This window comes from Electrona antarctica, assembly GCF_951216825.1.
Source record: "Electrona antarctica genome assembly, contig: scaffold_324, whole genome shotgun sequence".
In the NCBI taxonomy this organism is placed as follows: Eukaryota; Metazoa; Chordata; class Actinopteri; order Myctophiformes; family Myctophidae; genus Electrona; species Electrona antarctica.
Window position 1 is genome coordinate 5016 of NW_027638182.1, and position 24532 is coordinate 29547.

General features: G+C 47.1%; 1 long non-coding RNA gene across 1 annotated transcript; it reads left to right on the top strand.

The window, feature by feature from the left end:
- The first annotated feature begins 19256 nt into the window (after nucleotides 1–19256).
- Nucleotides 19257–24198, top strand: LOC306918319. Its single transcript, XR_013789322.1, has 3 exons — nucleotides 19257–19337; nucleotides 19973–20299; nucleotides 23531–24198. It is a non-coding gene; the product is annotated as an uncharacterized lncRNA (long non-coding RNA).
- Nucleotides 24199–24532: the final 334 nt, after the last annotated feature.

A 24532-nucleotide genomic window follows, 5' to 3' on the forward strand; every position in this document is an offset into this window, starting at 1 on the left:
GGTGGAGTTCCTCTGGGGTTGATTAAAGCCCAGACCATTGTGCTGTTGTCCAACTTGTAGATGTCATTAGTGCATCCAGTCAGCTTGGTGGATCCTCCATGGATAAACATGCCCTTCCCCAAGACACAGGCTGAGTGGTACCTCCTCCCATCTGGAACATTCCCAGAAACCTGTGGTTTGAACCATCTGTGGACGTCGTCCACCCTCCCCAGAGGTAGACTGTGTATTCAATCAGCTCAGCTGTGTGGCCGTAGCGCCTGGAGGGAATCTCAAGGTGGCGTTCTCCTTTTCCAGGCGTTACTGGGGTCAACTTCCTCCAGCATAAAGACACTGTGTTGAAGATCTGTACTTCAATGTGATCTCTTCCCCTCTGGTTTCTGTCTCCTCCAAAGCAGTAGATCTGGTGTCCGACCACCACAGCAGCCTGGTCCTTCCTATGTTCTCCTTCCAGATGTATCGTCCAGTGAATCATTTCACACAGAAGCTCCACTGTTTACGGATGAACTTGTCAGGATGAAGGCAGTTCGGTTTCTGTCACTAAGTGATGTTTAGTCTATCGAACACTTGTTTTTAAAGTTGTACGGTTGTGACGTCATTGCATGATTACGTCATATTGTAGGATAGCTAATGATGTCACGTGATCTGATTGGCCATTTGGCAGAACACATAACTTGCTATTTAGTTTAATATGTGTTTGACAGAACTATCAGTACTATGACGTCAATCATCCATATTTGGGCGTATGGACGGAGAGGAACTCTGCCACTCTGGATTACAAATTTCACGGCCCCAAATGAGACAGCGGCCCCACCTCTGGTCCGTTTCAACTGTGTACTGCAGCTTTCTATGCAATCCCTATGAGAGGCATCATAAAATACCCTCATTTCACTGGTTCATTACTGAGGCTGTAGCGATTTTGTTTGTGTTCCAATAAAGTGTCCCATATGTTTGATTTGTCCTTTTCAAAGTCACACACCTGCCATCTCAATATACATCCTACAATGTACTATAATTTACTCCATCAGAGAAAGTGCTAGCATTGTAAATCTCAAGTCAAAGTGGTCGCACGGTATATACGTCACGGTTGCATCCCTTGAGGTTTTCAATACTCAGATATATTTGTTGTATTTCGTTTTATATGCTATGTATTTGTTGAAAATTATCTAAACAGCATCTTGCAAGACTATTATTAATACTCATCTGGAGAATTCACTAGGTAGTTGAAAATGTCAGGATATGTCATATATTAGTAAGCCTGTGACATGTTCAAAATATAGACATGAATAAGAAAGTCAGTCAGGATCGGGATTTATTATTGAGAATTCCACTCTTCAAAGTCGGCGCTCGTAGCCTCGTAAAGGCAGTGATGTCCCTTGAAAGCGACAGGTTCTCTGTCTGCCGTCTCCTCTCTGCTCCGTTAACATTATGGGTAACTCATTCTGTCTGTCGTCTCCTCTCTGCTCTGTTAACATTATGGGTAACTCATTCTGTCTGTCGTCTCCTCTCTGCTCTGTTAACATTATGGGTAACTCATTCAAGTGGTAAATTAAATGTGAAATACATCCTCTATTGAGAAAACAACAATATATGTTGACAAAGACACTTCATACATTTGGAAACATATTTTTATTCAAATCAATATAGTCTTCAGTTAATTTCATACTATTTTAAAAGTAGGCTAACTGCAGTTGAATTTCAATGGACTTCTATGGGCTGGCCTGCAGTACACCGTTCTAACACACCGTTCTAACACACCGTTCTAACACACCGTTCTAACTTTCCCAAATCAGAAGCCATGGATGAGAAACCCGTCTACTGTTAAAGGCACGCGACACCGCTTTTACATCTGGCGACGCAGAGGCCTACAGCACAGCCAGGGCTAATCTGAAACGGGGCATCAAGAGGGCCAAGCATGACCACAAGCTGAGGGTTGAGGAGCACTTCGCTAACAACTCCGACTCCCGGCGCATGTGGCAAGGTATACAGGCTATTACTAACTACAAATCCACTAAAGCTTCACCTCTGTCCAGTGACACCTCCTTCCCTGACGGGCTAAATACTTGTTATGCTCGCTTTGATAGGGAGAATATGGAGACAGCCACCAAAGCTGTCCTCCCTACAAATCACCAGCCCCTCATACTCACCACCACTGACGTGCAGGCGGTACTGTGCAGGACAAATGCACGGAAGGCTGCTGGGCCTGACGGAATCCCTGGTCGGGTTCTCCAGGCCTGTGCTGTACAGCTATCCGGGGTTCTGACTGACATTTTCAACCTGTCCCTGACCCAAGCAATTGTTCCTATGTGCTTTAAAACCACCACCATCGTACCGGTACCGAAGCACCCCTCTGCTGAAAGGCTGACTGATTTCCGCCCTGTCGCACTCACCTCCATCATAATGAAGTGCTTCGAGAGGCTGGTCCTGGCTCATGTGAAATCCACCATCTCACAAACCCTAGACCAGTTCCAGTTTGCCTTTCGTGAAAACAGGAGCACGGAGGACGCCATTGCTACAGCCCTACACTTCACCATCTCTCACCTGGATACTGCCAACACTTGTGTGAGAATGCTATTCATAGATTTTAGCTCAGCATTCAACACAATCATCCCCTCCAAACTGATTAAGAAAATTACCGACCTTGACATTGACCCCCTGCTCTGTAACTGGATCCTTGACTTCCTTGTGAACAGGAAGGTCAGGATAGGCAACCTCACCTCCTCAACCATCACCCTGAACACTGGTCTCCCGCAGGGTTGTGTCCTGAGCCCCCTCCTATACTCCCTCTTCACTTTCGACTGCACCTGCACATGGCTCAAACCATGTCATCAAGTTCGCAGACGACACTACAGTGATTGGCCTTATCAAAAACAACGACGAACGCGCCTATATGGAGGAAGTACAACACCAGGTGAGGTGGTGCGCAGAGAACAACCTCGCCCTTAACACCTCCAAGACAAAGGAGCTGGTTGTGGACTTCACACAGCAGAGGGGGGCAGCATGCTCCGATCCTCATCGATGGTGTGGAGGTGGAGCGTGCATGTCACCAGCTTCAAGTTCCTAGGGGTCCACATATCTGAAGACCTCTCCTGGACCCTAAACACATCATCCCTCATAAAGAAGGCCCACCAGCGTCTCTTTTTCTTGAGGAGACTAAGGAAAGTCAAGCTATCCCACCTGACTCTGGAAAACTTTTACCGCTGTACCATTGAAAGTACATTGACCTACTGTATTACAGCTTGGTACGGAAACTGTACTGTTGCAGAGCGGAAATCACTACAGAAGGTGGTGAAAACTGCGCAGCGTATTATAGGCTCCTCATTACCATTGATTGAGTCCATCCACAAACAGCACTGCCAGTCTAAGGCCCTCAGCATCATCAAGGATGCCTCCCACCCCAACAACAGACTGTTCCACCCCTCCCATTCACAGAGGAGAAAGGGCTACAGATGCCTCAAGACTTCAACCACCCGATCCAGAAACAGCTTCTTCCCCTCAGTCATTGTCCTCTTGAACTCTCTGACCAAGAGATTATCGTCGTCGTCTCCCTACAGTTTGAGAGGGGGGGAGGTGGTGGAGTTAGCTGCTTTAGCGGACAGTTTGAGGGTCCAATGAAGTTAAGATGTTTTGTCCAAAGCACTTTTTACTACTTTCCATTGGTTCAATATTTTCAAAACAACACACAGACGTAAAGGGTGTTCAATAGCACTGATTTATGCCATAAAGAAAAATCAAAAACCTCAAAAATTGAGTTATGAGGTTTCCTATTGATTGATATTGTTGATAATCAAATAAAGGAATTATTCAGGCGTAGTGTAGACAGTGACACTGTGGATGTGTCAGTGTCTGATGGACTTAGACCACCAATAGGGACAAAGCTGTAATTGCTGTAGCCCCACCCCTTCTGTCTTCCCATTGGATGGGCTTTACAGAGTCATAGCTTTGGTTTGCAGCATGCTCCAGTCTCAGAATGTGGTTCATGGACTTAGACCAATAGGAACAAGCTGTTAGTGGATCAGTTTATTCTGCACCTCACATACTATGACACGCCCCCAGCCGAAAACATGTGTGTGTGTGTGTGTGTGTGTGTAATCCCTCTAAAGTCCTGTTCCCTGCAGAGACTAAATCGTTTGTAATCCCACAGCATTAGTAGCCTACGTTAGTGCACGCACGCACGCATGCACACACGCACACACGCACACACGCTACGTTAGCTCACGCACGCACGCCTCCTAACCGCTGTCCAGTTCACGCAGCAATGTGGCTTTAACATGAGAGCATGTCTGGCTGGTCTGGCTGGCAGACAGACAGACAGACAGACAGGCAGACAGGCAGACAGGCAGACAGACAGACAGACAGACAGACAGACAGACAGACAGACAGACAGACAGACAGACAGACAGTCGTGGAATGATCTACAGTCCAGACTAAAATTGGCTTTGAAAAAATTCCCTTGAGAAGTTTCAAAAGGGTCATCTTTGATGTACAGTCCAACACCTGCACATGTTTGGATATAACTAGCCTATGTTCATGCCTATTTATTTATTGGTTCAGATCGTGTAGATTGTGTATATGGTGTATTTTGCCCTGCTACTAAATAGTAGGACTGGGGACATTTTGTATTTATTCATAGGTACTAGTAAGATGTATTCTGGATGTTGTATTTATTCATAGGTACTGTAAGATGTATTCTGGATGTTGTATTTATTCATAGGTACTGTAAGATGTATTCTGGATGCTGTATTTATTCATAGGTACTGTAAGATGTATTCTGGATGCTGTATTTATTCATAGGTACTGTAAGATGTATTCTGGATGTTGTATTTATTCATAGGTACTGTAAGATGTATTCTGGATGTTGTATTTATTCATAGGTACTGTAAGGTGTATTCTGGAGGTTGTATTTATTCATAGGTACTGTAAGATGTATTCTGGATGCTGTATTTATTCATAGGTACTGTAAGATGTATTCTGGATGTTGTATTTATTCATAGGTACTGTAAGATGTATTCTGGATGTTGTATTTATTCATAGGTACTGTAAGATGTATTCTGGATGCTGTATTTATTCATAGGTACTGTAAGATGTATTCTGGATGTTGTATTTATTCATAGGTACTGTAAGATGTATTCTGGATGTTGTATTTATTCATAGGTACTGTAAGATGTATTCTGGATGCTGTATTTATTCATAGGTACTGTAAGATGTATTCTGGATGTTGTATTTATTCATAGGTACTTTAAGGTGTATTCTGGGTGTTGTATTTATTCATAGGTACTGTAAGATGTATTCTGGATGTTGTATTTATTCATAGGTACTGTAAGATGTATTCTGGATGTTGTATTTATTCATAGGTACTGTAAGATGTATTCTGGATGTTGTATTTATTCATAGGTACTGTAAGATGTATTCTGGATGCTGTATTTATTCATAGGTACTGTAAGATGTATTCTGGGTGTTGTATTTATTCATAGGTACTGTAAGATGTATTCTGGATGTTGTATTTATTCATAGGTACTGTAAGATGTATTCTGGATGCTGTATTTATTCATAGGTACTGTAAGATGTATTCTGGATGTTGTATTTATTCATAGGTACTTTAAGGTGTATTCTGGGTGTTGTATTTATTCATAGGTACTGTAAGATGTATTCTGGATGTTGTATTTATTCATAGGTACTGTAAGATGTATTCTGGATGTTGTATTTATTCATAGGTACTTTAAGGTGTATTCTGGGTGTTGTATTTATTCATAGGTACTGTAAGATGTATTCTGGATGTTGTATTTATTCATAGGTACTGTAAGATGTATTCTGGATGCTGTATTTATTCATAGGTACTGTAAGATGTATTCTGGGTGTTGTATTTATTCATAGGTACTGTAAGATGTATTCTGGATGTTGTATTTATTCATAGGTACTGTAAGATGTATTCTGGATGCTGTATTTATTCATAGGTACTGTAAGATGTATTCTGGATGTTGTATTTATTCATAGGTACTGTAAGATGTATTCTGGATGTTGTATTTATTCATAGGTACTGTAAGATGTATTCTGGATGTTGTATTTATTCATAGGTACTGTAAGATGTATTCTGGATGTTGTATTTATTCATAGGTACTGTAAGATGTATTCTGGATGCTGTATTTATTCATAGGTACTGTAAGATGTATTCTGGATGCTGTATTTATTCATAGGTACTGTAAGATGTATTCTGGATGTTGTATTTATTCATAGGTACTGTAAGATGTATTCTGGATGTTGTATTTATTCATAGGTACTGTAAGATGTATTCTGGATGTTGTATTTATTCATAGGTACTGTAAGATGTATTCTGGATGTTGTATTTATTCATAGGTACTGTAAGATGTATTCTGGATGTTGTATTTATTCATAGGTACTGTAAGATGTATTCTGGGTGTTGTATTTATTCATAGGTACTGTAAGATGTATTCTGGGTGTTGTATTTATTCATAGGTACTGTAAGATGTATTCTGGGTGTTGTATTTATTCATAGGTACTGTAAGATGTATTCTGGATGTTGTATTTATTCATAGGTACTGTAAGATGTATTCTGGATGCTGTATTTATTCATAGGTACTGTAAGATGTATTCTGGATGTTGTATTTATTCATAGGTACTGTAAGATGTATTCTGGATGCTGTATTTATTCATAGGTACTGTAAGATGTATTCTGGATGCTGTATTTATTCATAGGTACTTTAAGATGTATTCTGGATGTTGTATTTATTCATAGGTACTGTAAGATGTATTCTGGATGCTGTATTTATTCATAGGTACTGTAAGATGTATTCTGGATGTTGTATTTATTCATAGGTACTGTAAGATGTATTCTGGATGCTGTATTTATTCATAGGTACTGTAAGATGTATTCTGGATGTTGTATTTATTCATAGGTACTGTAAGATGTATTCTGGATGTTGTATTTATTCATAGGTACTGTAAGATGTATTCTGGATGTTGTATTTATTCATAGGTACTGTAAGATGTATTCTGGATGTTGTATTTATTCATAGGTACTGTAAGATGTATTCTGGATGTTGTATTTATTCATAGGTACTGTAAGATGTATTCTGGATGCTGTATTTATTCATAGGTACTGTAAGATGTATTCTGGATGTTGTATTTATTCATAGGTACTGTAAGATGTATTCTGGATGTTGTATTTATTCATAGGTACTGTAAGATGTATTCTGGAGGTTGTATTTATTCATAGGTACTGTAAGATGTATTCTGGATGTTGTATTTATTCATAGGTACTGTAAGATGTATTCTGGATGCTGTATTTATTCATAGGTACTGTAAGATGTATTCTGGATGCTGTATTTATTCATAGGTACTGTAAGATGTATTCTGGATGCTGTATTTATTCATAGGTACTGTAAGATGTATTCTGGATGCTGTATTTATTCATAGGTACTGTAAGATGTATTCTGGATGTTGTATTTATTCATAGGTACTTTAAGGTGTATTCTGGATGCTGTATTTATTCATAGGTACTGTAAGATGTATTCTTGATGTTGTATTTATTCATAGGTACTTTAAGGTGTATTCTGGATGCTGTATTTATTCATAGGTACTGTAAGATGTATTCTGGATGTTGTATTTATTCATAGGTACTTTAAGGTGTATTCTGGATGCTGTATTTATTCATAGGTACTTTAAGGTGTATTCTGGATGCTGTATTTATTCATAGGTACTGTAAGATGTATTCTGGATGCTGTATTTATTCATAGGTACTTTAAGGTGTATTCTGGATGTTGTATTTATTCATAGGTACTGTAAGGTGTATTCTGGATGCTGTATTTGCTGGTCCAAAATGTAACATTGATGATGTGGTATTGAAGTGTAATTTTATGTCTGCCTCTTGGCCAGTTCCCACTTGTACAGGAGACGCTGAGTCTCAATGTGTTTTTACTGGTTAAATAAAGGTTAAATAAATAAAAAGACAGACAGACAGACAGACAGACAGACAGACAGACAGACAGACAGACAGACAGACAGACAGACAGACAGACAGACAGACAGACAGACAGACAGACAGACAGAGCCTTCAATCAACTACCCGCGGCTCTTTCCCTCTTGTTCCTGTCGCCCTACTTCCTCTAATCATCGTTTCTGTCTTCCTTTCCTCAGCGGAGCTTTTTGATGGAACGAGTGTGTGTATGCGTGTGTGTGTGTGTGTGTGTGTGTGTGTGTGTGTGTGTGTGTGTGTGTGTGTATGCGTGTGTATGCGTGTGTGTGCGTATGCGTGTGTATGCGTGTGTGTGTGTATGCGTGTGTGTGCGTATGCGTGTGTGTGCGTGTGAGAGAGAAGAATTGCAAAGATTGAGAGTTGCCTTCAAACCTTCAGTACATTGTTGGTCTAACAGAGACACACTGAGTTAGAAGTGGGGAGACGGAGCACGTTATGCGCCCCGACATTTCCCTTGATTTATTCAGCAAACAGCAGGCTGCACACACACACACACACACACACACACACACACACACACACACACACACACACACACACACACACACACACACACACACACACACACACACACACGCGCACGCACACACACCAGCCCGCAGGCCAGGCGACGGAGCAGAAAACACACTTCCTAACATTTTAGTCTAGGTTTTATTTGTTGACGAAATTGTCAGTAGGCTATATTTAGTCTTAGTTTTATTCATCATAGCTTAGTTTGCATTTAGTTTCCATTTTGTTTTCGTCAGTGAAAAAAGGTTAGTCGACGAAATACGTGGTAAAAACTCAGGGACATTCAGTCATTCTGTGGCTGGTTGTCTGTAGCTGGTTGTCTGTGGCTGGTTGTCTGTAGCTGGTTGTCTATGGCTGGTTGTCTGGTTGTCTGTAGCTGGTTGTCTGTGTCTGGTTGTCTGTAGCTGGTTGTCTGTGTCTGGTTGTCTGTGGCTGGTTGTCTGTGTCTGGTTGTCTGTGTCTGGTTGTCTGTAGCTGGTTGTCTGTGTCTGGTTGTCTGTGGCTGGTTGTCTGGTTGTCTGTAGCTGGTTGTCTGTAGCTGGTTGTCTGTAGCTGGTTGTCTGTGGCTGGTTGTCTGGTTGTCTGTAGCTGGTTGTCTGTAGCTGGTTGTCTGTAGCTGGTTGTCTGTGGCTGGTTGTCTGTGGCTGGTTGTCTGTAGCTGGTTGTCTGTGGCTGGTTGTCTGTAGCTGGTTGTCTGTAGCTGGTTGTCTGTGGCTGGTTGTCTGTAGCTGGTTGTCTGTAGCTGGTTGTCTGTAGCTGGTTGTCTGTAGCTGGTTGTCTGTGGCTGGTTGTCTGTGTCTGGTTGTCTGTAGCTGGTTGTCTGTAGCTGGTTGTCTGTGGCTGGTTGTCTGTGGCTGGTTGTCTGTAGCTGGTTGTCTGTAGCTGGTTGTCTGTGGCAGGACTGATTCTGTACCTTAGAGTATATATCAATAGAGCGTCGCAGTCCCGTCGCAGTCCCCTACCATGGCCCAGTCCCGCCCCCTACCATGGCCCAGTCCCGCCCCCTACCATGGCCCAGTCCCGCCCCCTACCATGGCCCAGTCCCGCCCCCTACCATGGCCCAGGAAATGATTCTCCGTTCATTTTCCTCATAGACATTTCAGAAAGTATTTATTTAAAGATGTTTACGCCGCGGATAAAGCCAACTCGAGTCGTGACAAATCATGACAACAAACACAATTTTTTGGGCCGAACAAATAATTAGAAAGAAGAAAAAAACGGCAGGTTACAACACTTTTTTTGTTGTTTTTTATTCTTTGTAATTATTTGTTTGGTCCAAAATATTGTTTGTGTTGTCATGAGTTGTCACGACCCGAGTTGGCTTTGTCCTCTTTGTCCTCTTTGTCCTCTTTGTCCTCTTTGTCCTCTTTGTCCTCTTTGTCCTCTTGGTCCTCTTTGTCCTCTTTGTCCTCTTTGTCCTCTTTGTCCTCTTTGTCCGCGGCGTAACCGTCTTTAAATAAATACTTTAAGAAATGTCTATGGGAAAAATGCATTGGGATTCATGCATGGAGGCGATTTCACTAGCCTGGATCCAGCCCAAAGACCGGACTGGACCGGATCGGACTGGATCCAGCCCAAAGACCGGACTGGACCGGACCGGACTGGATCCAGCCCAAAGACCGGACTGGACCGGACCGGACTGGATCCAGCCCAAAGACCGGACTGGACCGGACCGGACTGGATCCAGCCCAAAGACCGGACTGGACCGGACCGGACTGGATGCAGCCCAAAGACCCCGCCCACTCTCTGAGTGGCCTGGATCCAGCCCAAAGACCACGCCCACTCTCTGAGTGGACTGGATCCAGCCCAAAGACCACGCCCACTCTCTGAGTGGACTGGATCCAGCCCAAAGACCGCGCCCACTCTCTGAGTGGACTGGATCCAGCCCAAAGACCGCGCCCACTCTCTGAGTGGACTGGATCCAGCCCAAAGACCGCGCCCACTCTCTGAGTGGACTGGATCCTGCCCAAAGACCACGCCAACTCTCTGAGTGGACTGGATCCAGCCCAAAGACCGCGCCCACTCTCTGAGTGGACTGGATCCAGCCCAAAGACCGCGCCCACTCTCTGAGTGGACTGGATCCAGCCCAATGACCACGCCCACTCTCTGAGTGGACTGGATCCAGCCCAAAGACCGCGCCCACTCTCTGAGTGGACTGGATCCAGCCCAAAGACCGCGCCCACTCTCTGAGTGGACTGGATCCAGCCCAAAGACCGCGCCCACTCTCTGAGTGGACTGGATCCAGCCCAATGACCACGCCCACTCTCTGAGTGGACTGGATCCAGCCCAAAGACCGCGCCCACTCTCTGAGTGGACTGGATCCAGCCCAAAGACCCCGCCCACTCTCTGAGTGGACTGGATCCAGCCCAAAGACCGCGCCCACTGCACTGTGAACCTATAATTTCTTCGGTACAAAAATGTATTATCCAATGAGAATCGGTGGTGGGGGTGGGTCTAACGAACAACCAATCAGCGCCGAGTCCCGTTTTCAGCGTCATCACGCAGCGCAACACACAGATGAAGGAGGGAAAAACAACACCAATGGCTACTGGTTGAGGGAAATTATAATCCCCTCCCCCTTAAAATCGCTCAGACAGGAGACAATGTCAGACTGAAGCTTCAAGAAAGCTACAGTCTGATAATCAGGCTACGATTTCACTCCTCCTGGAACAGAGTGCATTCTGGGATGGGATTGGGCCAAATCGTGAACGTGCTGCCGTTGACTTATCATTGCGCCGTTTGCGCGCGTTCACGTATATGAAACATAGTTTATTGGATCTTGTTTAGTCGATACACTTAATTGTTTTAGCTCATGCTCATTTGATTTAGCTATTTTGTCTCATCCGGTTAAGAAAATAGGTAGCTGATATATTGCACTTTTACCTTAGCGCTAGGTATACTCTTGGTTGCTTGTTTTTGCAGAAAATGCACTAAAGACTTCTGGTGATTAGTAGTTTTTGTTCCCTACCTATGTTGAATACACTTATTGTAAGTCGCTTTGGATAAAAGCGTCTGCTAAATGACTGTAATGTAATGTAATGTAATAGCGTTCACGTATATGAAACATAGCGTTCACGTATATGAAACATAGCGTTCACGTATATGAAACATAGCATTCACGTGTCATGCCCCAATAACATGAACGTGTGCAATGATAGTCAACAGACCAGTTCTGTCTCAATGATAGTCAACAGACCAGTTCTGTCTCAATGATAGTCAACAGACCAGTTCTGTCTCAATGATAGTCAACAGACCAGTTCTGTCTCAATGATAGTCAATAGACCAGTTCTGTCTCAATGATAGTCAACAGACCAGTTCTGTCTCAATGATAGTCAACAGACCAGTTCTGTCTCAATGATAGTCAACAGACCAGTTCTGTCTCAATGATAGTCAACAGACCAGTTCTGTCTCAATGATAGTCAACAGACCAGTTCTGTCTCAATGATAGTCAACAGACCAGTTCTGTCTCAATGATAGTCAACAGACCAGTTCTGTCTCAATGATAGTCAACAGACCAGTTCTGTCTCAATGATAGTCAACAGACCAGTTCTGTCTCAATGATAGTCAACAGACCAGTTCTGTCTCAATGATAGTCAACAGACCAGTTCTGTCTCAATGATAGTCAACAGACCAGTTCTGTCTCAATGATAGTCAACAGACCAGTTCTGTCTCAATGATAGTCAACAGACCAGTTCTGTCTCAATGATAGTCAACAGACCAGTTCTGTCTCAATGATAGTCAACAGACCAGTTCTGTCTCAAATTCGGCCAAATTCGGCCACTACGTCCATTTGGCCTCAGGGTTTCCTCTCTCAGGGTGCCGTCGCTATTAAGATATACTCTAAGATACGGACACCTCCATGACCCCTAGAGGTAGCTGTGACGCAACGGTCTCCATGGTAACGGTTGTGGTGGTTTCCTGTCTCCATGGTAACGGTTGTGGTGGTTTCCTGTCTCCATAGTAACGGTTGTGGTGGTTTCCTGTCTCCATAGTAACGGTTGTGGTGGTTTCCTGTCTCCATGGTAACGGTTGTGGTGGTTTCCTGTCTCCATAGTAACGGTTGTGGTGGTTTCCTGTCTCCATAGTAACGGTTGTGGTGGTTTCCTGTCTCCATGGTAACGGTTGTGGTGGTTTCCTGTCTCCATAGTAACGGTTGTGGTGGTTTCCTGTCTCCATAGTAACGGTTGTGGTGGTTTCCTGTCTCCATGGTAACGGTTGTGGTGGTTTCCTGTCTCCTCAGAAAGCGCGTCTGTCCAGGATACGAATGTCCAAGACGGGAAGTTCCAGCTTCCTGACCCTGAAGGCTCTGCACAGTAAGAGGAACGGCCTGTTCACCCCCGAGGCTCTGGAGCTGACGGTAAGACCGCTCACACATGCACGCCACACATGCACGCGCGGCACGCACGCACGCACGCACGCACGCACGCCACGCCACGCCATGCCATGCCACGCACACAGAAACCACAATGCGATGCCTTTCGGAACTCCTTCTGCATCGCCAGGTGAAATCCCTCTACTGCAGGGGTTCTCAGCGTTTTTGGCCGAAATTGAAAATTCTCACATGTCTCCCTCCTTCTCCGCTCCCTCCATTGGCTCCCGGTCGCTGCCCGCACAGAATACAAAACTCTGATGCTGGCATTCAAAGCAACCAAAAGGTATGGCTCCCCCATATCTTGCAAGTCTGATCGGACCCTACAAACCCTCCCGCGCACTCTGATCAGCCGACGCATGGAAGCAGGAAGTACCTTCACTAAAAACGCCGGGAGAACGCTCCACACGTCCCAAACCCTTCTCCCTTCTGGCTCCAAAACTATGGAATGCACTTCACATTGCAGTCAGAACTACAGACTCACTCCCAATCTAAACTATGGAATGAACTTCCCATTACAGTCAGAACTACAGACTCACTCCCAATCTAAACTATGGAATGAACTTCCCATTACAGTCAGAACTACAGACTCACTCCCAATCTAAATTATGGAATGAACTTCCCATTGCAGTCAGAACTACAGACTCACTCCCAATCTAAATTATGGAATGAACTTCCCATTGCAGTCAGAACTACAGACTCACTTCCGCCGTAGTCTGAAAACCCACCTCTTCAGACTCCACCATGGCCCGTAGCACTTACCCTAGCCCCTTAGATAGCACTTTATGTAGACTTAGCACTTACCCTACCCATGACATCTTTATGTAGACTTATAGCATCTTTATGTAGACTTAGCACTATAAAGTATACATCATAGATCCATTATATAGATATTCCACTGTTCTTAGCTTACGCATGTTTCATGATAACTACTTTTTATGTATGTGATGTATTGCCATGCTTTTTTGTTCTTGCTTAATGTAAATCGCTCTGGATTAAGAGTGTCTGCTAAATTGTATATTGTGGGTTGAATAGTGGCTACATCTGTCATTAACCACTAGCGCTTTACCACGAGACGAGACGTCCGCTTAACAAACGTTAAATTCCTGCTGCAGGACGCGTCGCGCTTCGTTCAGCTCGCAGCGCTCAGACGACGTGTTCTTTCATAAGCGCTGCATGTTTAACCCATTTTGGGCGGCAACCCCTCTTGGTGTGTTAAGCATTATGTTATACTTTAGCTATTGAAAAATAGCAGATCTACAAGCTCGTAGTACCGCGCTTACGAGCTTGTAGATCTGCTATTTTTGAAAAATCGTGAAAATGTGACACACATCTTTGAATAGGCCTATATATTCTTTCAGAGCGAACGTTTTTAACTCATATCTTTAAGTCTGGGGGGGGGGGGGGGGGGGGGGTTCCTGGAACTACATATTTTCAGATGGGGGTCGGCGGCCAAATACCGATAATTCTATGGGTTCTTGACATGAAATTGTTTGAGCACCACTGACATAGAAACATGGGGTTTTTCAGAAAACTAAATGTCTAAAGGTCTAAATGGTTAAATTCTTGCTGCAGGACGCGCAGCGCTTCGTTCAGCTCGCAGCGCTCAGCCAACGTTTTCTTTCATAAGTGCTGCTGATGTTTAATAAACGTCTCAGACACACATTGTCCAGAGCTGTGGTGTGTTTGGCTTCCACTGATGCAACACGTTGAAAGAAGCCTGTGAATGTGGAGCGACTATCTCTCTCTGACAACCACAGGCACGCTCCCTGTTAAAATGGTAAATGGTGCATTTATATAGCGCCTGTATCCAAGGCACTTTACATAGATAACTACATAGATAGATACTACTAGTAACTCTTCTATTAGATGGCTCTGGTGTGACTAATGTTTTTTCTTTTTCTTTTTGTCACGTGGTCCAAACGAGCGAGACTACTGCAGGTGCTGCGTTTTAGAGACGTGATCTCTCCCGACATGTTTGGAAACGGGTCGACGTGTTTGTTTACATTGTGCCCCCCCCACACCCCCCCCCCCACATTCGATGCCTTCAAGGGAATATATTATCTGACTTTATATAATATTATAACAGTGGGGATGAATATGACATTATTTCTATAATCCATCTTGTTATCACGACTCAGTGACCTGACAGTGATGTGTTACATTAACCCATTTTGACCTGAGATCAGATTCTAAAAATGTTCTTCTACATCCTGACAGTAGTATCTAGGCCTGAAGATGATTTTTAAAAATAAATTAACGTTGTTTTATTTTTTATATATTAATATATATAGAGCTTGTAGATCTGCTATTTAACAGCTAAAGTATAACATGACGGTTAGCAGTTGGACTGCGGATCACGACATTATCGTCTTTTGTAAAAAAAATTATCACTTTTAACACAATCAGTGCCGGAAGTCCTTCAAAATAGGAGCTCTGGGGTGCCGGAAAGACATGGCCGCTTTTACTCGGAAACCCACGACCCGGAAACAATCCACTAAAAAAAGTTTACTTTACATAGCTAGCTTACATTGCGATCGTTTTAATTTATACGATATATGATCCAAAAAGCGTTCATATTTTGTGGGAGAGACGGATGAGGAGCAGAAATGAATCGATCCGTTCAACACCACGGAGAGCGCCCTGGATTAGGAGAGACGAGTCATTCTTTCCACATTCTTTCATTATGGCGATCCAATCCGATCGGATTCAATGCTTTGAAATCGATACAGTAACTATTTAAAATACATTGATATTATTTAAGTAATTAAAACCCTCTTATTATTTTTTCTACTAAAAAATTGCTAAATACCTTGCACAACAATTTAGTAATAATACAATTGATTATCTGCATAGCAAAACGATTCGATACCGATTGTTCGCATTGCAAAACGATGCGATACATATAGTCAATGTTGCTGTTTTCATTTCGATATACTTGTTGGTAAAGGCTGGCATCAGCACTGCCCACATATTCACTCTCTGTGACTCACCTCTGTTGTTCTCTGGCACCAAGTCAGCCTCATCCCCGCATCCTCCCAGAGCCGCACGCACGCACGCACGCACGCACGCACGCACGCACGCACGCACGCACGCACGCACGCACGCACGCACGCACGCACGCACGCACGCACGCACGCACGCACGCGGGCACAACGTGGGCACGCACACACGGGGGCACAACGTGGGCACACACACACACGCGGGCAGGAGAGAGGAGAGCAGAGGAGGAGCAACACGACAAAAACAAGTCATTAACTAGTCATTGCTGCCCGAGGCCGTCCTGCAGCATACGATATGTCACCACGGATACACTTCATAATATCACGTTTGCACACAAACAGAAGGAGAAAATAGCACCCAGCATGGCTCGCGTGGGCACACACATGGGCACACACGCGGGCACACACGCGGGCACACACGCGGGCACACACGCGGGCACACACACGGGCAGGAGACAACATCTGAGGAGGAGGATCAACATGGAAAAAACAAGTCATTAACTAGTCATTAACTAGTCATTAACTAGTCATTAACTAGTCATTAACTAGTCATTAACTAGTCACTTCTGCCTGAGGCCAAACAGTAAGAAAACACAGACGGATATATTAGTGATAATATCCCTTTATGTTGTGTATCTACAGTGTGAACTAGTGGGCCGTGTGTGTCACACTTAATTCATTCCTCCCTCACTAGTGGGCTGTGTGTGTAACACTTAATTCATTCCTCCCTCACTAGTGGGCTGTGTGTGTAACACTTAATTTATTCCTCCCTCACTAGTGGGCCGTGTGTGTCACACTTAATTCATTCCTCCCTCACTACTGGGCCGTGTGTGTCACACTTAATTCATTCCTCCCTCACTACTGGGCCGTGTGTGTCACACTTAATTCATTCCTCCCTCACTACTGGGCTGTGTGTGTAACACTTAATTCATTCCTCCCTCACTACTGGGCCGTGTGTGTCACACTTAATTCATTCCTCCCTCACTACTGGGCCGTGTGTGTCACACTTAATTCATTCCTCCCTCACTACTGGGCCGTGTGTGTAACACTTAATTAATTCCTCCCTCACTACTGGGCCGTGTGTGTCACACTTAATTCATTCCTCCCTCACTACTGGGCTGTGTGTGTGTCACACTTAATTCATTCCTCCCTCACTACTGGGCCGTGTGTGTCACACTTAATTCATTCCTCCCTCACTAGTGGGCTGTGTGTGTCACACTTAATTCATTCCTCCCTCACTACTGGGCTGTGTGTGTCACACTTAATTCATTCCTCCCTCACTAGTGGGCTGTGTGTGTCACACTTAATTCATTCCTCCCTCACTACTGGGCCGTGTGTGTCACACTTAATTCATTCTTCCCTCACTACTGGGCTGTGTGTGTCACACTTAATTCATTCCCCCCTTCTGCCGGGGATTCGTTTAGTGACGAGCCGTGCTCCACTGATCGTTTCAGACGGGACTTTTGGGGGTCAGAGGAGAGCGCTTAAAGGGCCACTTCACCTCTGGAAGAAAATCCAGTTACTCAATGTTAATGGTATTTGTAATAGATAACAGTAGCACAATTTGAAATGAGCACCCTTTGACCAGAAAAATAATGAAGTCTGTGTGTTTGACTAGGGGTTGACTGGATTGCTGAATTCCTACAATGCCCATAATGCTTTGCTGCGCTGTTCCTCAGGGGGAGGCTGCGTGTAGGTGTGGCTTTATCCTCCCATTTTCTACAAACAACAAATACACATGGAAGTGACCCAGTGTTGCCATGTCTGCTTATTATAAGCAACTTTGGGCTTGTTTCCGTTGCTTGTAAATATTGGTGGTTCACTGGTTGATGTTTCTTTTTTTTGGTTTTTCTTGTTTCTAAAATGTAGTTGATTTTTGGGCTTTCTTCCAAATGTTTTTTACACCAGTGGTTCTCCATGAACATGCCAAGGAGGCAAGGACCCCCAAATTAATTTGTATTTTTCCACGTAATTTGTGCCATGGACATGGAGCCCTGTATTAGATATGTGTTGTTAAAATGTTTCAAAGATATTCCACATTTGCACTTTATCCACTCAAGATTTTTTTTGAAAATAGCCGGCATATGTGCCAAATATTCGCATAATCTAAATAACCAAAAATATATGTGTGTACATATTGTTTTTTGGGCTTGTTTGCACTTTGCATGGACATGGTTGCTTATTTCTCTCACAAAGTCAAAGAACTGGAAGTTTACATAATGTTTCCACTTTGCAGAAATACTAGCCATGGTTCACATGACGCTCGTATGACAGTCATGTTTCAGGGCTACAGAAATACTTACTTGATCAAGGTAAAAATATCCATATAAATGCACCATTTACGCCATGATAATACACAAACAATCTGAGGAAGGCAGCGGTGGGGGTGGCCTGGGGTTGTAGGTGGAACGGAGTAGCGACTAGGGACCCCCCTCAGGGTGGGGGTGGCCTGGGGTTGTAGGTGGAACGGAGTAGCGACTAGGGACCCCCCTCAGGGTGGGGGTGGCCTGGGGTTGTAGGTGGAACGGAGTAGCGACTAGGGACCCCCCTCAGGGTGGGGGTGGCCTGGGGTTGTAGGTGGAACGGAGTAGCGACTAGGGACCCCCCTCTGAGTGGGGGTGGCCTGGGGTTGTAGGTGGAACGGAGTAGCGACTAGGGACCCCCCTCAGGGTGGGGGTGGCCTGGGGTTGTAGGTGGAACGGAGTAGCGACTAGGGACCCCCCTCGGGGTGGGGGTGGCCTGGGGTTGTAGGTGGAACGGAGTAGCGACTAGGGACCCCCCTCAGGGTGGGGGTGGCCTGGGGTTGTAGGGACACCCAGGGGGACACCCCTCGGGGCTGTCTTCAGGTGTAGGTGTAGCCGTGTGTAGGTGACGTGCATACTCTACGGTGACGCGAGGTTAGACTGTTGTAGTCCGGAGGGGAGGGGCCATGAGCCTCATTACGTAGATAAGATGAATTCCTGACAGGGATATCTGAAAACAGGGATTGCGCTGCACACAAAAACCCAGGAAAAGTGTTTCTAGTGTCCTAAACATCATTAAAATAAGATCAGGTTGTGTCAGGGGTGAAGTGGCCCTTTAACGCTCAATGTGTGTGTGTGTGTGTGTGTGCGTGTGCGTGTGCGTGTGCGTGTGCGTGTGCGTGTGCGCGTGTGCGTGTGCGTGTGTGTGGGTGTGCGTCCGTGTGCGCGTGCGTGTGCGCGTGCACGTGCGCGTGTGTGTATGTGTGTGTGTGTGCGTGTGCGTGTGTGTGTGTGCGTGTGCGTGTGCGTCCGCGTCCGTGTGCGCGTGCGCGTGCACGTGCACGTGCGCGTGTGTGTATGTGTGTGTGTGTGTGTGTGTGTGTGCGCGCGTGTGTGTGTGTGCGCTCTGTTCCAGACGTCCAATTGAGGAGGAACAGAGGAAGGACACCTCTCTGTTGGAGAGCCAACACCACCATCTACTGCACTGTCTGGAGAAAACCACGGTGAGTAGTAGTCTCTCTCTCTCTCTCTCTCTCTCTCTCTCTCTCTCTGCTCTCTCTCTGCTCTCTCTCTCTCTCTCTCTCTCTCTCTCTCTCTCTCTCTCTCTGCTCTCTCTCTCTCTCTCTCTCTCTCTGCTCTCTCTCTCTCTCTCTCTCTCTCTCTCTCTGCTCTCTCTCTCTCTCTCTCTCTCTCTGCTCTCTCTCTCTCTCTCTCTCTCTCTCTCTCTCTCTCTCTGTGTCTCTCTCTCTCTCTCTCTCTCTCTCTCTCTCTCTCTCTCTCTCTCTCTCTGTATCTCTCTCTCTCTCTCTCTCTCTCTCTCTCTCTCTCTCTCTATCTCTCTCTCCTCTCTCTCTCTCTCTCTCTATCTCTCTCTATATCTCTCTCTCTCTCTACATATACTGTACTTGCTCGGTTTTTTTTTGTTGCAAACTATTCTTTACTGACAGTTAAAAACACATTAGGCCAACTCTCCAAGTTATCAGAATCATCTTCATCACATCACAGTGAAACAGAGCATGCTGTTCTTTTTGTGTTACATTATTTCGTTAGTTTTAGTTAATTGCAATAACCTTGGTGTGTGTGTGTGTGTGTGCATGTGTGCGTGCATGTGTGCGTGCGTGCGTGTTTCGACGTGCAGAACCATGAGTTCGTGGACGAGCGCTGCTACCAGCAGAGCTTCCTGGACAACAGCTCTCTGACGCACGGCGGCTACGCCTCGTCCAGCCGAAGCCCCTCCCCCTGCAGCCAGGAAGGGGGCGTGGCGGAAACATGTTGCTGCTCGCGGCGGCGCGGCGGGACCAGAGACCACACCCCTCTGTCCAACGCCAAGGGCGTGGCGACCCCGCCTCCTCCCCGCGTACGTACTGCACCACCCGCCCAACCACCACCACCCGCCGACGCATCGGCCCCCTGGCGCCGCCCTGCAGGAGCTCAGCACCATCCACATCCAACCGCTCAGCACCAGGTACAACACATCCCCCCCTCCCCCTTCACATCCACATCCAACCGCTCAGCACCAGGTACAACACATCCCCCCTCCCCCTTCACATCCACATCCCCCTCTCAGTACCAGGTACAACACATCCCCCCTCCCCCTTCACATCCACATCCCCCTCTCAGTACCAGGTACAACACATCCCCCCTCCCCCTTCACATCCACATCCCCCTCTCAGTACCAGGTACAACACATCCCCCCTCCCCCTTCACATCCACATACCCCTCTCAGTACCAGGTACAACACATCCCCCCTCCCCCTTCACATCCACATACCCCTCTCAGTACCAGGTACAACACATCCCCCCTCCCCCTTCACATCCACATCCCCCTCTCAGTACCAGGTACAACACATCCCCCCTCCCCCTTCACATCCACATCCCCCTCTCAGTACCAGGTACAACACATCCCCCCTCCCCCTTCACATCCACATACCCCTCTCAGTACCAGGTACAACACATCCCCCCTCCCCCTTCACATCCACATACCCCTCTCAGTACCAGGTACAACACATCCCCCCTCCCCCTTCACATCCAGATCCCCCTCTCAGTACCAGGTACAACACATCCCCCCTCCCCCTTCACATCCAGATCCCCCTCTCAGTACCAGGTACAACACATCCCCCCTCCCCCTTCACATCCACATCCAACCGCTCAGCACCAGGTACAACACATCCCCCCTCCCCCTTCACATCCACATCCCCCTCTCAGTACCAGGTACAACACATCCCCCCTCCCCCTTCACATCCACATCCAACCGCTCAGTACCAGGTACAACACATCCCCCCCCTCCCCCTTCACATCCACATCCAACCACTCAGTACCAGGTACAACACATCCCCCCCCTCCCCCTTCACATCCACATCCAACCACTCAGTACCAGGTACAACACATCCCCCCCCTCCCCCTTCACATCCACATCCAACCACTCAGTACCAGGTACAACACATCCCCCCTCCCCCTTCACATCCAACCGCTCAGTACCAGGTACAACACATCCCCCCTCCCCCTTCACATCCACATCCCCCTCTCAGTACCAGGTACAACACATCCCCCCTCCCCCTTCACATCCACATCCCCCTCTCAGTACCAGGTACAACACATCCCCCCTCCCCCTTCACATCCACATCCAACCACTCAGTACCAGGTACAACACATCCCCCCCCTCCCCCTTCACATCCACATCCAACCACTCAGTACCAGGTACAACACATCCCCCCTCCCCCTTCACATCCAACCGCTCAGTACCAGGTACAACACATCCCCCCTCCCCCTTCACATCCACATCCCCCTCTCAGTACCAGGTACAACACATCCCCCCTCCCCCTTCACATCCACATCCCCCTCTCAGTACCAGGTACAACACATCCCCCCTCCCCCTTCACATCCACATCCCCCTCTCAGTACCAGGTACAACACATCCCCCCTCCCCCTTCACATCCACATACCCCTCTCAGTACCAGGTACAACACATCCCCCCTCCCCCTTCACATCCAGATCCCCCTCTCAGTACCAGGTACAACACATCCCCCCTCCCCCTTCACATCCACATCCAACCGCTCAGCACCAGGTACAACACATCCCCCCTCCCCCTTCACATCCACATCCCCCTCTCAGTACCAGGTACAACACATCCCCCCTCCCCCTTCACATCCACATCCCCCTCTCAGTACCAGGTACAACACATCCCCCCTCCCCCTTCACATCCAGATCCCCCTCTCAGTACCAGGTACAACACATCCCCCCTCCCCCTTCACATCCACATCCAACCGCTCAGCACCAGGTACAACACATCCCCCCTCCCCCTTCACATCCACATCCCCCTCTCAGTACCAGGTACAACACATCCACCCTCCCCCTTCACATCCACATCCAACCGCTCAGCACCAGGTACAACACATCCCCCCTCCCCCTTCACATCCACATCCAACCGCTCAGCACCAGGTACAACACATCCCCCCTCCCCCTTCACATCCACATCCCCCTCTCAGTACCAGGTACAACACATCCCCCCTCCCCCTTCACATCCACATCCCCCTCTCAGTACCAGGTACAACACATCCACCCTCCCCCTTCACATCCACATCCCCCTCTCAGTACCAGGTACAACACATCCCCCCTCCCCCTTCACATCCACATCCCCCTCTCAGTACCAGGTACAACACATCCCCCCTCCCCCTTCACATCCAGATCCCCCTCTCAGTACCAGGTACAACACATCCCCCCTCCCCCTTCACATCCACATCCAACCGCTCAGCACCAGGTACAACACATCCCCCCTCCCCCTTCACATCCACATCCCCCTCTCAGTACCAGGTACAACACATCCACCCTCCCCCTTCACATCCACATCCAACCGCTCAGCACCAGGTACAACACATCCCCCCTCCCCCTTCACATCCACATCCAACCGCTCAGTACCAGGTAATACAAATGGGCTATAGGTATTGGTGCTATAAACATTGTAGGAAATACTTGCCTAAATGGGCGACGCACTGGGCAAACAGTTAGTACAAGCATTAGTGTTCTCACTAATTATGTTGTTTTTTCTCACAGCGTGACCCGTTGTGAGAACTGACATTTTCTTGTAGATCTGCAATGTTTTTTTTAATTATGGATTAATGCCAGTTAATCAAATGTCGTAATCTCATTTTGGCACAGTGATAGAGTAGCTATTCACAAGATTACATCTGGGGGCGTGTCACTGCATGTGGGGGCGTGTCATGGGGGCGTGTCACTGTATCTGGGGGAGTGTCATGGGGGCGTGTCACTGTATCTGGGGGCGTGCCACTGTCTCTGGGGGCGTGTCACTGTCTATGGAGGCGTGTCATGGGGGCGTGTCACTGTATATGGGGGCGTGTCAGTCTCTGGGGGCGTGTCATGGGGGCGTGTCACTGTCTCTGGGGGCGTGTCACTGTCTATGGGGGCGTGTCACTGTATATGGGGGCGTGTCATGGGGGCGTGTCACTGTATATAAGGGCGTGTCATGGGGGCGTGTCACTGTCTCTAGGGGCGTGTCACTGTCTCTGGGGGCGTGTCACTGTTCAGGTGGGGGGTGCAGATCCATCATAAAAATAAAAAAAAACGCAACCAGTTCTACAACCAAACTTCTGTTGGTGGAAAAGGAACCAGTTCTGTCTCTCTCTCTCTCTCTCTGTCTCTCTCTCTCTCTCTCTGTGTCTCTCTCTCTCTCTCTCTCTCAGTCGCTCCAGTCTCAACAGTCGCGTCACTGACGACCACACGGCGCCGCCGACGCACCACAACTGCCAGGGGGGTCACCCAGAGGTCACCAGGGGTCATCAGGGTCACGGAGGTCAGACCACCATGGCCATCGTCAGCATCCCCACGCCCCCCGAGGCGCCCAGCCCCGCCCACAGCCACTCCCCCAGCTCCCCCTCCCCCGCAGTGCCAGCGCCGTCCACCCAGAACGTTGTGAAGGTGTCGGCGCTGTGAGGGTCTGACCTCTGACCTCGCTGTGAGGTCACTGTGAGGTTCTGACCTCTGACCTCACTGTGAGGTCACTGTGAGGTTTTGACCTCTGACCTCACTGTGAGGAACGCAACGAAAAGAACGGACCAAGGACGAAGGATAGAGACTCGTTGTGACAGCCAGGCCACGGCGGGGCCGGGCCTGCCCTCTGCTGGACATGTACTGTAACGACATGGAACTCACTGTAAACTGACCGAGAACGGCTTTTAGATAACGTATGCGTGTGTGTGCGTGTGTGTGTGCACGTGCGAATGTCGGTGCGCGTGTCATTTTAGATGGAGACCGTGTGTGTGTGCGTGTGCGTGTGCGTGTGCGCGTGTGCGTCAGTGCATTTCCAAAGCACCAGAGACTTGAGATATATATACCAGAGTAAATGTTATGAGCCTCGATCGATACATGCTCGCTTCGCGTCGCCCAGTGCGTCGCCCAGTGCGTCGCCCAGTGCGACGCACTGGGCGACGCACTGGGCGACGCTCCATAACCAGGCTTGATAAGCCACTACGCTCCATAACAGGCTTGATAAGCCCAAAGCTTATTGATAACGGGTACTGGATAAGCCCAAAGCTTATTGATACCGTGTACTCGATAAGCCCAAAGCTTATTGATACCGGGTACTGGATAAGCCCAAAGCTTATTGATACCGGGTACTCGATAAGCCCAAAGCTTATTGATACCGGGCACTCGATAAGCCCAAAGCTTATTGATACCGGGCACTC